The sequence below is a fragment of the Lynx rufus genome, unplaced genomic scaffold, assembly GCF_022079265.1.
Source record: "Lynx rufus isolate CCGP_SWC_20201006 ecotype Redwood Valley unplaced genomic scaffold, mLynRuf1.p SCAF_3, whole genome shotgun sequence".
NCBI lineage: Eukaryota > Metazoa > Chordata > Mammalia > Carnivora > Felidae > Lynx > Lynx rufus.
The window spans coordinates 132,698,483-132,714,640 of NW_025814845.1; the positions used below are offsets into that span (position 1 = coordinate 132,698,483).

Genomic DNA, 16,158 nt, shown 5'->3' on the forward strand with positions numbered 1-16,158 from the left:
GGCAAAGTAAACTAAAACCTCAGTGAGATGCAACTATACACATACAAATGGCTACCATGAAAAATGGTGGGATTACGTATTGTCAATTATGGGGAAAACTACATTGCTGGTGGGGAAATATAATGACACAACCATTTTACAAAAACAGGTGGGCAGTATCTCATAAAGGCAAAGGTACATTTACATATGACTCAGTAATTTCACTCCTTGGGATTTATCCAAGAGGAATGAAAACTTACATCTTCACAAAGACATATGAAAATGCTCACAGCAACTTTATTTATAATAGTTAAAAGCCGACGACTCAATTGTTGATTAGCAGGGAAATGGATGTTATAATATGCAGCACAATGGAATACTACCCAGCTCCAAAAAGGAACCAAGGAAACATACAACAACACTGTGTGGAAGGAAGTCAGAAATGTTATGCTGAGGGAAGGGGCTAGACATAAACAGAGTACATACTTCATGATTCCATTTATGTGAAATTCTAAAAAGTTCAATAATGTATGTTGATACCACTAAGGGGCATGAGGGAACTTTTAAGGGTGATGGTATTGTTATTTATCTTGATCAGGAGAGTAGTTTTACAAATGTATTCGTCTGTCATAACTCCTTGGATTGCTCGCTGTGAATGGATACTGATTATTCTAAATTTGATAGAAAGAGACTAAAACCCTGCACCTTAATTTGTTACTACCTATTTCATATCTTGAATTAATACTTGGTAATAATTAATAAACTCACGTGTCAGGCATTTTTATAAATTCTTTACAGATAGGAATATTTAATAAAGCTGGTATAGAATTTCATTGCTTAGGAGGACACCGAGTGATCTCCCAAGTATTCTTTCAGGTCATTACAATCCTCATCACAACACTGCAGTGTAGGCTAGGCAAGTGTATTTTCCCCGTCATTTTAAAAGTAAAACAACAACAACAGTGACGACCTGAAACACATTGAGGTTAAGTAATTTATTAAGCAAAGCCACTCAACTACTAAGGAGTAGATTTGGAAATCTAATCCTGTCATCTTTCTGCTAATCATCCACAAATTTGTGCTGTTGAGGCGAGCACTGTGCTAATAATTCTAAATAATTCACAGGCAATTTGTTTGAATTGAATAAATTGTATATTTTTGAGTAATTCTCAGATTTGGAAATTGGTGTTATTTTTTTTTTTTTGTCCTTGCAGTTTTGGAGGGAGAGGCTTGCATTGTTGACTCATCACTATTTAACTTTGTTCTCATTGTACTGAAGCTATTGTAAACAACTAGTCCATTTGAAACCCACATATGGAGAGAACACTCCCATGTGTGTTTATCTTGGGTGGTTAATGATCCTGAATCCAACATCTACCAAGGTTATAGCTCAAGGAGCCTTTCCAAACCACTAATTCAAGAGATCTTTTTTTTCATTCTCAGAAGCAAATTCTGTATGAAATCTTGCCTTCTGACTCATCTGCCAAGTCCAGCACATTGCATCTTGCCCCAAAGGCACCAGACAACGGAGCCAACCCATCAAATTCCTGCCATAAATTTAGCTTAAACTATGAGATTATTTCTCCTGGGAAGGATGTTTCATACCCCTCAAGCAATCCCCCTGATGTTTTAAATATTTTTCTCCTTATATGAGTGCTTATTATTTAAGACCAAGCAAAATATACTTCTGAACTAGATGTTTTATCATTGTGTTTTTGCCTTTGATTTAGATGATCTAGATGTGTGTGTGCTTGCATGTGTGTTTGAAGGAGAGACAGAATTGGAGGAAAGTGAAAGGGAGAACCAGAGAGGGAGGGAAAAGGGGAGGAGGGAGGAAGAGGAAGAGTGGGGGGGGACAAAGGTGGGAAAAGGGAGAAGGAGGGAGGAAGGAGAGAGAAGAGGATATTAAAAATATGTGTATTATCTAGATATTCAGTGGAGTGATTTTTGTGCCAAATAAGAATGTTTACAGAGTGTTTCTTTTTTCTTCTGAAACACTTTTGGGGGAGTCTAAAAAGTAATTTACTTTAGGTATAACATATATCCTGACTATTAAGTACATGATTTATGGATTAGCTACATTTCCAATGTAGATACTTATGATGGAATACATAACTATAATGTGGTAGGCAGAAAATGCCCCCTGCTCCAATATGCCATGTCCTAATCCCGAGAACTTATGAATATGTTACTTTATGTGGCAAAAACGACTTTGCAAATGTGATTAAATTAAGAATCATGAGAAGGAGAGCTAATCCGAGATTATCCAGAAGGGCCCAAAGAAATCTCAGGGGTCCTTATGAGTTAAAAGGAAAGCAGAAGGTACAGAGGGAAATGTAAAGATGCTAAGCACTGCTGACTTATGTTTTTTTTGTCTGTTTGCTTATTTTTTATTTTAATTCTAGTGTAGTTAACATATGGTGTTATATTAGTTTCAAGTGTACAACATAGTGATTCAGCTGGCTTTTGAATGCAGAAGAGGCCACCAGCCATGAGTGCAGGCCCCCTCTAGAAGCTAGACAATTCAAGGGAATAGATTATTTCCTAGAACCTTCGGAAATAATACAGCTCTGGCAACACCTTGATTCTAACCTAGGGAAACCCATTTCACACTTTGGCACTCCAGAACTGTAAGATAGTAAATTTGTTTTCGTTTTAAGCAAACAAATTTGTCGTAGTTTGTTACAGCAGCCATTAGAAATAGACATAAGAACGATGTAGAAAGTACTCCCCCCTCCAGCAAAATGTAGCCTTTATTTACTCAAACATTTATTTACTTCTAGGAAATAAGAGCTTTCCTAATCTCAAGCAGCTATGAGAGAACTTCTCTGTTCTTCCACACTCATTTGCCAGAAGGTCAAACTGGAAGTCACATATATGTCTATGAATAGAAATTAAAAGGGAAACTCAGATGTTCCAGAAGATGAAATTCTGAACTGTGTTTAAATCTTTCCTAGAAATAGACATTGCTGGGTAGAAATATTCAGATGCTGCATAAATAAGCCTGTAAACATTGGGCAAGATTCATGGAACTAGCAAAAAAACAAAACAAAACAAAAAAACCCAAAACAAAACAAAACAGTGAACTGCTTTACCAAATATCACTACTGAGGAAATGTATAAAACATATCACAAAGTATAAAATCATATTTTAATATAAAATCATATTTTAATACAAATGCCAGATTTTAAATAAAGACCTTTAGATTTCCTCATGGTGAGTTTTATTGTTTTTTCTACAATATTCAGATGTCCAAGAAATTTCACAAGAGAACAAGTCAGCAAACTCATAAGAAGGCAGCAAATTCATCACAAGTCAATAGGGCTCTTGAAGCCAAAAAAAAAAAAAAAAAAAAAGACAAGAAGCAAGTGTAAGATTATAAAATGTTAAAAATGAAATTCCATCACAATGTACTCTTTTCAAGCTCTACTGAAAATGTAACACAAATATCAGTGTTAATTACACTTTGTCATATGATTTGAGCTCACTAAGCTCATACACTAAAAGGAAGATTCATTGCATGTACAAAATCTGTTGCATGCCTGACTTCCTTAAAACTACAGTTGAACATTTACAGTGCAAAAAAAAAATCAGCAAAGCTCAACTACAGGAAAATGCAAGTTAGTAAGCTTTTGCTTGATGCTTCTGAGTAATAATGTAGAGTCATCAAACTGATACGTAGGAATGATAGACATTATCTTGATAATTTTATTTCAGTTTCAACGTCAAACATTGTGGACAGCATCCATGTTTCTGTTACTATTTTCAAATTTAAGTTAACCATGATGATCAATATTTAGGGTCAAAAGGTAACTGCCCCAATTCTATTTCAAGATCTGCCATGTGTCTTCCATTACCACAACCATATTTATGTCATTTACATTCTCTTTTAGAAGATTGTGGCTAAGGGTGCTTCTGCTTTTGTTTTCGATGCCTGGAGTTTTCAATATTTACCATTCATTGTTTTTTATCTGGTTGACTGCGGAAAAGAGTAGGGGAAAGAGTGTGACCAAAGAAGTGTCTATATATATATATGTCCATCCACTTTTCCAACACTCCACCATTATCTGATATCACTTCATGTCTTTAAGATAATCTTTAACATCATTAGCAAAGTCAGTGAAGAGCCTCTGATCATATATAAAGATACCATTTAGGAAAACTCATTGATAAATGGATCATTCTTCCTAATGATGAAAACCATCCAGTTTTTCTACTAAATATTTTTTAATTAAATAAGTTCATCTATCCTTACAGGATTCAATACTTTCATATTAAAAAATGAATGGATTCCTGTTGAACACATTCCATACACCGGAACAAGACTTCTGAAAAAAATCATAATTTTCATTAGTCATGCTCAGCACTGCATTTCTGTGAATTTGTATTTTTTTTCTAAATTCTTCAGAGTGAATTGGCTTTTCTTTCCTTCACTCTCTTTACCTCTATTATTCTTGTTTTATGTACGTGCCTATACTGTGAGTGTAAACATTCACTAAAGACTGTTGTTGGGCGTACCTGGGTGGCTCAGTTGATTAAGCATTGACTTGGGCTCAGATCATGATCTCATGGTTCATGGGTTTGAATCCCACGTCAAGCTCTGTGCTGATAATTCAGCGCCTGGAGCCTGCTTTGGTTTCTGTGTCTTCCTCTCTCTCTGCCCCTCCCCTGCTCATACTCTCTCTCTCTCTCTCTCTCTCTCTCTCTCTCTCTCACTCTCACTCTCACTCTTTCTCCCCCTCTCTCAAAAATGAATAAAAATTTTTAAAAATTATTTAAATAAAAGACTTTTTAGCTTTTGGCTTTTTAGCTGCTGCTTTTGTGGCACCAAATCTTTTATTGTCCTTTTCATCAAGGATATTCTTGGTGGTATCTTTGAAATGCCTAAAAGTGGATTTAACTGAACCTGAGATTTTTTTCAGATTTTCTTTCACAGCTGCCTTAGCCTGTTCAATTTCTTCTTTATGATGCCTCACAAAATCCTTGGTAGAATTCTTCATAGCATCAAATTTTTCCTTCACCAAACCCAAAATGTTTCCTTTGACTTATTTTTAGCCCTGTTGTTTCCTCTGCCCTCTTTCTTTTTTCCATCAGTTTCTTGTTTCACATTTCAATCTTTTGCCTAAATATAGAGTCTTTCCCACAAATCATAATGCTGCTGTTCAAAGTTTAGCTTCTGCTCCAATTTGGTGAGTCCTTCCCATAAGATTTCTATGTCCTTTTTTTCACTCAATACATTGGGAGAGTCTGAGTTGCTATATGACTCACTAGAGTTTCACTGCTGATGTTCCGCCTTTAAAGCCATGGTTATTAGTTGTTCTCTCTCCATTTCCCTCCTTAGCATCTTTGCTTCTGTGAAAAGAGTCTCCCTTTGGTTAAGAAAGCTATGTGTGTTTAGTTCTTTTTTCCAGATTCTGCTTAAGTTTCTGATTTTCCGTAACCAATTCAGTCCCTGTCCCTTTATCTTCCAATATACTAATCTGTTCTCTTAGTTTCCTTAACTCTTCCTTCTACAGAGATATTCTTAAATATTGATTTTATGTATCAGGGTTATTTTTCTGAGTCTCAAAAGACATCCTTCCTTCAGTAAGGTCCCAACATCTTGCAAGGTTTTCCTTCAATGACTTATAATCTATAAAAGATGCTTGTTCCTGTTTCCTGTTGGGAAATATAATCCTTCATATCATTCAGTTCATCTTCATGTATCTTTCTGACTGTTGATGTTTCTGAAGCTGAAGTATGCCATAGAGATATCCAAATCCCATGCCGATTGCAATCACGAATCAAGTATAACACACTTATTGAGACCACTGTTGAACTGCCATTTACACAATTCCTTAGAGGGTTTGGTTTCTTGTTTGGCAAGTAGCTGCTCCTCAGATTCTGAACTAAGAACACTCTTCTTCCTAGCATGCCATCATCTAAAGTCAGGACTAGGCTGATGACTGATTTCAATACTTTTTGATTCGTCATCACTAGCCTGTGATGAAAACAAAGTTTCTGGATTACAGGATGTATCCTGGGTGCTAGAAAAAGAGCCCATGTTAAAGTCTTCTGGACTCTGTGCCCCTCCAACAATTATAGCTTCTTAATTTCCATTTTCTTCTAACTTAGGTGGCTTACGGTTAACAATATCAGAATCATCACGGACAGCTCCAAAAGAGACATTGTCTTCAGATGACTTTTCTTCTTCTCTCTCAAGTGCTGACTTTGTTTCCTCCAAAGCTGGATCAGCAGTTTCTTCTTCCATTAACACTGTGCCATTTTAGCTACTCTTTCCCTCCTCTGATTGCAATACTTATAGCTTCTCTTGCTCTAAAGATGTACATTCTGGAGCGAGCTCACAGCTGTCACTGGTTGTACCATGTTCAGAATTCACCTCTCTACACCAGACCCCTCATGATGGATGACAGTCCAACCATAAGATAAATCACTGTCACTGGAATTTTCAGATATTTTTCAGGTCTGAACGGACAGCACTACCTCCATCTTAATGAGGTAGATGCTACAGTGGTGGCGGTCATAGCCTGTAGAAAGTACTTTGATATCTGTACTTCACACCCAGTTCTAAGCCCTACATGTCTCTGTTTTGTAGTCTTCATGGCTTGGAACTCTAATTAGTGCAACATAGGATTGGCAGCATCAGTTTTTAAGTGACAACACTGAGTTATTTCCAGGAGGGCAACGATCCCAGCATTAGAGAATATTACCCCTCCCGAAATGTCTGAAATTTGAGAATTTGAGACTATCTTCCACAAGTGTCCTTCTATAGTATCTAAACGCTCAGGGTCAATAAGTGTTCCCAGTAGAGAGTCAGTGCTTAGTAAGTACTTGTTGAATCAATAATTAGAGAAAATGGCTGCCTATGAATAATTTGTACTAAATGGATTTGATGGATAAAACCACCTCCTCTACTAGGTGGTCAGTGTCTGAGTATCACCTTGTATTTCTGTGAGGTGATGCAGAGTGCACTTTTGAAGAAATGAGAGTGTAATAAGATGCAATTTAAATCCATATGTTTTGGAGGTAAATAGTATAAATGTACTTACCAAACAAGCTTACTGTGAGGAATACATGATTCAGTACAAGCAATGTGCATAGAAACATACCAAATATGTATTGGACACAAAAAGAAGTTGTAGGTAAGCCCCATGAGTTGAAATGGAGTGTTTGAGACAGCAGTGAAAGTGATGTGATTTTATTAGAAGAAAGGCTCCTGAGATACTGAAGATAAACTTCCCTATTAAAACATTTGCCTAGAGCTAGCCCTGGGCATTAAAACAATTGACATTAACACTTTCCTAGTTTAGAGATATTTTTCTTCTTTACCATCTCTTCATACACACATTGGCTTTTGATGAATTTTCTCCATTTTAAAGTCACAGGCTCACAATATTGACCTCATTAGCAAGGGGCAAAGAAAAGCTGCATACTCAGTTGATAATAAAAATTACTGTGGCCTCTAATGATCAATTAATTGAAGTAATATCTGTGAAGTGCTTAAAACAAAGTAAGTAAGCAAAAAATAATGGCTGTTGTTAAATGGCCGCTTGTATATTACTTCAAGTCAGGGTAATGCTGCTCCCATTATTATGCATAGGTTGCTATGACCACTGGACACAGCCACAGTTTGTAGACAGTTCAACTCCAAGAGGCATATTATTTATGAAATGACTGTTCACATCATATCTGTCTCTGAAAAAATTCCATTATCCCTTTTAATGTCCTTCTAACTCTATTTTTATTATTTTTTTTTAATTTTTAAATTTTCTTAATGTTTATTTATTTTTGAGAGACAGAGACAATGCGTGAGGAGGGGAAGGGGAAAGAGAGGGAGACACAGAATTAAAAGCAGGCTCCAGGCTCTGGGCTAGGCCCACAGCTCTCTCAGCACAGAGCTCACACGGGACTCGAATCCATGAATCATGAGATCATGATTTGAGCCAAAGTCAGACACTTAACTGACTAAGCCACCCAGGTGCCCCCTCTATTTTTTTTTAAATATTGATGTATAAGGTACAATACAATAAAATTTACAAATTTCAGGCATTATTTTGATAGGTTCTGACAATTGTATACACCATGTAACTACCATTCAAAACAAGATACAGAAGTTTTCCATTATCCCAGAAAGTTCTTCCTTCTCACTCTCAGACAGTAAGAACCTGCCCTGTCACTACTTTGGTACCAAAGTGAACCGTTTTCTGATTTTCTTTACCTTAAAATAATTTGTTCTTTCTTGGACTTCATATACATGGAATCATAGAATTGTATTCTTTTGTGTCTGGTTCCTTTGGTGGAATATAGCATTAGTGAGATTCATCCCAGTTGTGAGTATATCAGTAATTTCTTACTTTTTATTGCTCAATAGTATTCCATTGTGTGAATACAATAGGATTGCTTATCCATTTCTTCCTCATAGTAATTGGGTTTCTGCTGTAGGGTTATTATGATAATGTTGCTGTGCATATTCTTGTCAAAGATTTTATGTTGACATATGTTATCATTTTTTTTTCAGTAAATACCTGATTCAAGATGGATAGTAGGCTTAAATGCAAAAGCTAAAACTATAAATAATCTAAAAGAAATGATAGGTGGATATCTTCAAGCCATTCAGGGAAGCAAAGATTTCTTAGATAGACACATAAAGCACCAACCAGAAAAGAACAAAATAGATAAATTGGACTTTATCTAAAGAAAATATCCGCTGTACATGAAAATGTTATTTAAAAAAAATGAATAGGCAAGCCAAGGAGTAGGAATAAGATATTTTACTTTTTATTTTTAATGTTTATTTATTTTTGAGAGAGAGAGATAGAGTTCAGGCAGGGGAGGGGCAGAGAGAGACAGAGAGACAAAATCTGAAGCAGGCTCTAGGCTCTGAGCTGTCAGCACAGAGCCCAATGTGGGGCTCAAGCCCACGAACTGTGAGATCATGCATGACCTAAGCCAGAGTCAGATGCTTAACTGACTGAGCCACCCAGGTGCCCCAAGACATTTTCAATTTGTATAACCAACAAGAATTTCTGTCCAGAAAAAATAGAGAAGTAATACAAATCAACAGTAAAAAGACAAAAGGCCAGTGAAAGGGGCACAAAACATATGATTGGATAATTGACAAAATAGATACCCACTAGAGGACTTGTATTACCTAATTTCAGGACTTATTTGACCCTAGAGTATTCTCAAAGTGTGATATTGGCAAAAGGATAAAACAGTAAATGTATGAAACAGAACAGATAGCCCAGAAAGAAACTGAGATATATATGTAGTGAATTTCCCTTTTAACCCAAGTCTTCTGCTGCCTTTGGCCCTATTGTCTCTTCAATACCTAGTGTTCTCCCTGTTCTTCTGTTTCTATGATCTCCTCTCACAATATCAAAAATCACTCACAAATTTCCACTTGCTTCTAACTCTCCTCTTTTTCATGAGAGTATATGTTACCAACAATGCATTAATAAATCCTGTTTTCTCAACAAGACAACATACTATGCCATAGTTGACTGGTACAATATTTAATCCTATTTGTAGACCAATAACTTATTTACTGATACAAATACACTTCTCTTGGTTGGTTAAGGAAATGTGCTAAAGTGAAGTGAGCATCACAATAATATAAGGTTTACACGAGAAAAGGGTCAAAAAGTGTCTCGTGGCTCTCCTTACTCCACACTATATAGGAAACCCTGACTCCATTCCTGTGTATAAAAAGGCTGCTATTTCTTGACAATTCAAGTATCAGACATCTCACTGGAAATGATATGAGATACATTACTTTATTTCAGACTAGAACTCATATAAGGCCAGTCTTTTTTAATGTTAGATTTATGTAAATGACCTCAGTTTCAGGTCTCTTCAGTAATGTGGTGTGGTCAATTAATGGTATTTTTGATTATATGATCTACATTTGAATATTAAAAATAGGAGTAAGCCATGCTAATGTATAATAACAAGGAAGAATGATAATCCAAGACTACAGGGTTCTCAAATCTAATGCATCAGTCTTTTTCCAGAAGTATTATAAATTTTGATTTGGAGAAATATTTTCAGTTCTGCATTATTACTTCCAATAATATGAATCAAAGAGAGAAGACATCACCACTGGGAGGTTTAACACAATCTTATTTGTTAAACTAAAGGAATCCCCAACTGGAGGTTTTTTGTGCATTTCTGAAAACTGTAAAATGATAGTTCTATAAGAAGTCTGCTTTTATATTTGCAAACTTATTGCTATCATCCAGAAACCTGAAATCAATAAATTAAAAGAAAATTGTACCCAAAGGGGAAAATAAAGAAAAGAAAGAGGAACTCAATTTGTTAGCTTTTCAGTGATAGATAATTATATACAACAGCAACAATGTTAAGAAGCAGGTACACCAGGCAGGAGGGGTCCTTCTTCTTAAATACTACATTTAAAAATTAGCCAAGAAGTAAACACAACAACAGAGGCAAATCACAACCCTGGAAGGGATACCGTTCAGGTTTGCACTGCATGCACTAGCCTGACAATCCATTTTGGTGCGTATTGGGGCCAGGAGTTGGGGTGATCTCCCAACAGCAGCCCCCTCACATTCAAATAGAAAAATGAAGAAAATAGCAATAGAATTTCTGGTTTATTTTGGTAATTTTCTAACATTGTTAGAAAAGTTGTATTGCTACCCAAGGACATAGCGTATCCTGATCAGCATGCGAGGTACTTTTATGCACTACCTTACTTTCTAATTTTTTTAAACATTTACTCACTTTTTGAGAGACAGAGAAAGACAGACTGTGAGCAGGGAGGGGTGGAGAGAGAAGGAGACAAGGAATCCAAAGCCGGCTCCAGGCTCTGAGCTGTCAGCAGAGAGCCTGAGGTGGGGCTCGAACTCATGATCTGTGAGATCATGACATGAGCCGAAGTTAGCCACTTAATAGACTGAGCCACCCAGGAGCCCCTATGCATTACCTTACTTTCAAACAATACATTACTTTCAGACCTTTGCAATAAATATTTTCATAGATTGATTTCATGATTTTTATTTGTTTACTTATTATTTGCTTATCTATTACAAATGAAGATTTTTAAATTTGAGAGAGGATGAAGAATAGCTTTCAAGTCACAGTCAGCACTGGAATTTGATCCGGGCTAACTCCAAACTCCTATCATTCCCACCACCAAGGCAGTGTTGCTCTATGGTTAAGGACACAGACTTGGTGGCAGGAATCCTGGATGAAAATCCTGACCCTGCTACTCATTCATTGTTTAATGAATGAGGTCATTTGATCTTCCTAAAAACTATGTTTCTCATGTATAACATGGGAATAATAAGGAACCTATCTCATAAGAGAGCAATGGGGATTAAACATGTTAATGCACATAAATCCCTGGTAATAACTCCCTGTACCTAATATAAGTTCATTAGATGCCCTTGTTATTATTGGCATGCTATATAAATTTCATTATGTATGTATGCATCCACTTAGCATGTTGTAATGATTTCTGAATATCTTTTAAGTGAATTCAACTGTAATCTGTAATTCCTCTTGAGAGAGAAACTTTATGTACTTATTTACATTATACACTAAGATATTTTGGAGGGGAAAACATACATATGCTCATGGGATAGTGGATAATATGATCATAATTATGTTCTGACTGAATAAGCAATAGAACTGAATCATGCCCATTACCCAATTAACCATGATCTATAATCATCAAAACTATAGTTGCTATCTTGGCATATTTTTTTTTTGATTGGGACATAAGGAGTAGCTATAGATGACACTGTCTGTCTGACAATTAAAATCTAAATGATCATAGTGCCTCAAGATATCTACCTACTAATTAGAAAAGTAATTGATGAGGTATAATTTGCAAGTTTGCCAGTATTAGGATTTAGCTATTATTCCACTATTACATATTAAAGTTTAGAGATCAATTTTCTCTCAAAAATTATTAGTGCTTCATCATCTGTTTCGTAGGAATGAACTTTGGAACACAAATCCCAAACAATCATTTTTGTGTCTGAATAACTTATCCCCAAATAATGGTTTCAGAGTTTTCACTCAGAGTAATGTAAACTCTTGAGGAAATTTATTTCCAACAATATTTGGACTGCATCACTCACATGTTTCCCTCTTTCCCTTTCCTTTTCCATAAACCTTCCTTCTTTTCCACTAACTATTCCATAGCACTAAAGTGGCAGGGACTTCTTAGATTTTCTTTTATCCGTCGCAGTTTCTCATGAGTTTCTGAGTACAAGGCTGCTATCAATGTACATGTGATAACCTCCCCAGATTACTACACTTTGGTTTTATACTTGGCTTCACCATTTTTCCCTTTGAAAAACCCTCACTTTTCTCCATATTCTCTCCACTTCTATCTCAATTCTCTTTTGAGTTTCTCAGTTCTTTCTCTTACTAGGCCAAAATACAAACATATGTTTCTTAATACTGTCCTTAAAAAGCTCTTTAAAGTGAAACAATACATTAGGCACATTTATTCATTCATCCATGCATTCATTCATTCATCCACTCATTCATAAAAAATGAATGCTAACCATTTGCCAGGCTTTACTTCAGATTCTGAGAATACGTTCGTAAACAAAACAAAACAAAAAAAGGTTCTGCCCTCATGTCGTAAGGAAGACATGAAGATACATAAACAAACCAACTAAGCAAGGAACATGGTAGAGATCACTAAGTAGTAGAAGAATTGCCAGGATGGCTTCTTTGAAAGGGCAGTGTTAGAGCAGAAGTCTAAAGATGAAAAATGCCAACTCTGAGTATATCTGTGTTTGGGGCAGAAAGAACATCAACTGAAGAGCCTCGAGGTGGGGACAGATGGTGTTTTGGGAAAGACAAAGAAAATCAAAATGTCCAGAATGTGACTAGCAATGCAAGAGAATGTGCGAGCTCAGAGTTCCTGGTTGCAGAGTTAAGAACCCATTCTAAGTAACACTTAATACATTATTAAAGGATATTAGGAAACTGAGAGGATGTCTAAGAAGGTTGGAGAGCCAGTCCCAGCAGCTTGAGCCAGCAACCACAACGTGGGTGTTGCTTCAGTGAGATTATCACTGCCACTGTCACTGAGCACAAGAATTACAGCTCACGCTTTGAGATTGCATGGGGTCCCCAAATCTATCACCGTCTCCACCAAAAGATAGATTCTGCACTGTGCCCCCTGCCCCCTATTGCTTACTTCCAAATCTAACTTTTGAGTGACAGAACCATGCAGACAATAGGAGGACTGAGAGAAGATGCTCTAGCTTCAAACTTGAGAACAAGGGACTGATTACGCCACATTGGAAGAGTGCACAAAAGATGCCAGTCCATCAAATAAGCATAAATGCTCACCAAATCACAGAAAAAAGCTTGGATCGTTAAATGTTAGTATAATTCCAAGTGTGTTTTATGTGATTTTTCTGTTCTCCAAATTCTGCATCATGGAAATAAAGAAATTGAGAAGTATGAACTAGGTCTGAGCTCCCCAGCATCGTTGAATGAGCGTGAGAGAACAAGAGATGCGAGGCCCAGTAGCGCTGATGTGCGGCTTAATTTATGGAGAGCCTCTGAAGGCCATTTCACCAGCAGGGCTATCCCTGCCCACATGAACAGGGTTGCCTGCCACTGTGGAATCCCATTAGTGTGATCAAATGGAAGCGACACCTATCCCTTGAGAATAAGTACATCACTTCTGCAGGACTCCCAGGTGGAGATAATTGACCACTGAAAATGAGCATGAGTTACGGAGAGTTTGGCAGGAAATGGGTGATTCTTACAAATGTCATTCAAATCTTACACTCCTAGAGTTATACTGCCACACTGCTAACAAAACCAAAATCATTTTTATAAACAAACTGGAAAATGGAGACATTTCAAATTCACCAAATGTAGCAAAACAGGTTTTTTCTCTTTGTAAATTTAAAATGTATTCTATTTGCAAATTAACTGGTGTTCAGAAACCATCTTCTCTTTCTGTGGCTAGACAAGGGCTTGAGAGATACTTGTGACCAGACAGATAACACAATGAAGCAAAACTCTGAATCCATTAGGACTTCATTTAATGCCTTAGATTATAAAATAAACCTTTTTTTGTAAGTTCCATTTTGCATATGGTTAGGAAATAGTTAAACTCCGTTCGTGCCACACAAATGTCTATGTATTACAGTAAAACACTTTACTGTTTCAAGACAGTGGGAAGGATATACTGGCTGATATTCCCAGGTATTGGAATAACCTGGGGAAATGTACTAAAATAAAGACTTGGGGTACCATGCAAGATTCTTATTCATTATTATCTCTCAAGGCCTCAGAGACCCAATACATCTAATGCATTCAACAGGACTTGAATATTACTGCAGTCTGTCCCCAGGCAGATCTCTTAGGGAAATCATGTGATTTTCATCTCATCAGAGATATACAGGGGAAGAGTTTTCACAGAAATAGGACCCAAGATCTGCAAAAGCCATTTAAATAGTTAGTAAATAAGGAAATGATGACAACTTTTTAGGAAACTCCATTAAAAGTAGTCCCTTCCCTCTGCTAAGACCTACACACCTCTGATAATCTAAACACTTAGGAATATGTTTCAAACAATCTTTGGAGGGATTATGATATAAAACATAATAACAATAATAATGCTAACAAAGAGAACAATATATAAATAAAATATTTTATATTCAAAAATAATTAGGTAGTATTAAACAAATAATATACTATGTAAATAAAAGCTAGAACTAATTTTCAAAAACCAGAAAAACAGACCAATCTCTAGGACATAGAGTAAAAAATATAAAAATGAAAACAAATTTGGAAATGAAAATGGGACTGTAACAACATAGAAGATTTTTATGATAAGAGAATATTTATAGTTAATAAATATGAAAATCCATACTTTAAAAAATTTTTAAATGTATATTTATTTTTGGGGGCGAGAGAGAGAGAGAGAGAGAGCAAGCACAGGTGGGGAAGGGCAGAGAGAGAGACGGAGACACAGAACCTGAAGCAGGCTCCAGGCCCTGAGCTGTCAGCACATAGTTCAACGCAGGGCTCAAACACAGGATCCAAGACAGGATATCATGACCTGAGCCGAAGTCAGACGCTCAACCAACTGAGCCACCCAGGCGCCCTTAAATTCTTGATGCTTTTTTAAAAAAAGAAATCAATTACCCAAACCAAAGCTGTGGAAAACTAGTCTAAGAGCTACATAAGAAATAGAGCAAGTTTTTAATGACTCACATCCTTAAAAGATTTCTGTGTTATATATTTTTATACCTATAATAATAAAGTTCCCTATGCTATAGAATCTATTACTGAGAATAGAAATTAGTAATGATTCCATATGTCACAAGGAATCAATAATAATAATAATAATCAATAAAGTTTATTAAAAAGGTTAATTCAAAATCAAATCTGATTAAGAAAAAAAAAGACAAATTCACAAAGAACATAAGGTATACAAAATATCATGTAACCATAGAGCATTTTATAGATCATAAGAAATTATTATGAAAAACCTTATTGCAATGAATTGGAAAATTTAAAAATGAATATGTTTTACACAAAAATATGAAGGCCAGCTCGGGAAAATGTAGAATATATGTAAGATTGCTTAACATTAGATTTTTACTGGGTGACTTAGTAGGTTAAGCATCCAACTTTTGATTTCAGCTCAGGTCATGATCTCATGGTTGTGAGATCGAGCCCTGCATTGGACTTCCTGCTTAGGATTCTGTCCCTCCCTCTCTCTCTGCCCCTCCTTTGCTTGTAGAGACTGGCTCGCGCGCTCTCTCTCTCTCTCTCTCTCAAAAAAAAAAAAAATGGATTTTTCAGTCAAAAATAAAACTGATCACCCAATTAAGGCTCAAGCAAAATCTAACTATAGTACTATCTCATGTAAAAGTTCAAGCAGTTCAGGGCCGTGGAGTAGCTAGGGGCCACATCACTTCTCTGCCATTTCTGAAGTTTAGTCCTTATCTCTGTGATCTAACATCATGTCTGGACAAACAAAACAAAACAAACAAAACAGTTTTACATGTAAAACTTTACATGTACAGTTTTACATGTAAAGAAAATTACATGCCAATCCTATTTATGAACTTAAATGCAAATATCTTAAATAAAGTAAAAATAAAATGAAAAGGGAAAGATCCAAACATATAGAGAATATCCACATTTGGAATATAACAAAATGG

The 16,158-nt window shown here is 36.1% G+C and overlaps 1 pseudogene; it reads right to left on the reverse strand.

Annotated features, from left to right (window-relative positions):
* Positions 1-3,769: 3,769 nt before the first annotated feature.
* Positions 3,770-6,436, reverse strand: LOC124521163 (cell cycle progression protein 1-like; annotated as a pseudogene).
* Between the last annotated feature and the right edge of the window lie 9,722 nt (positions 6,437-16,158).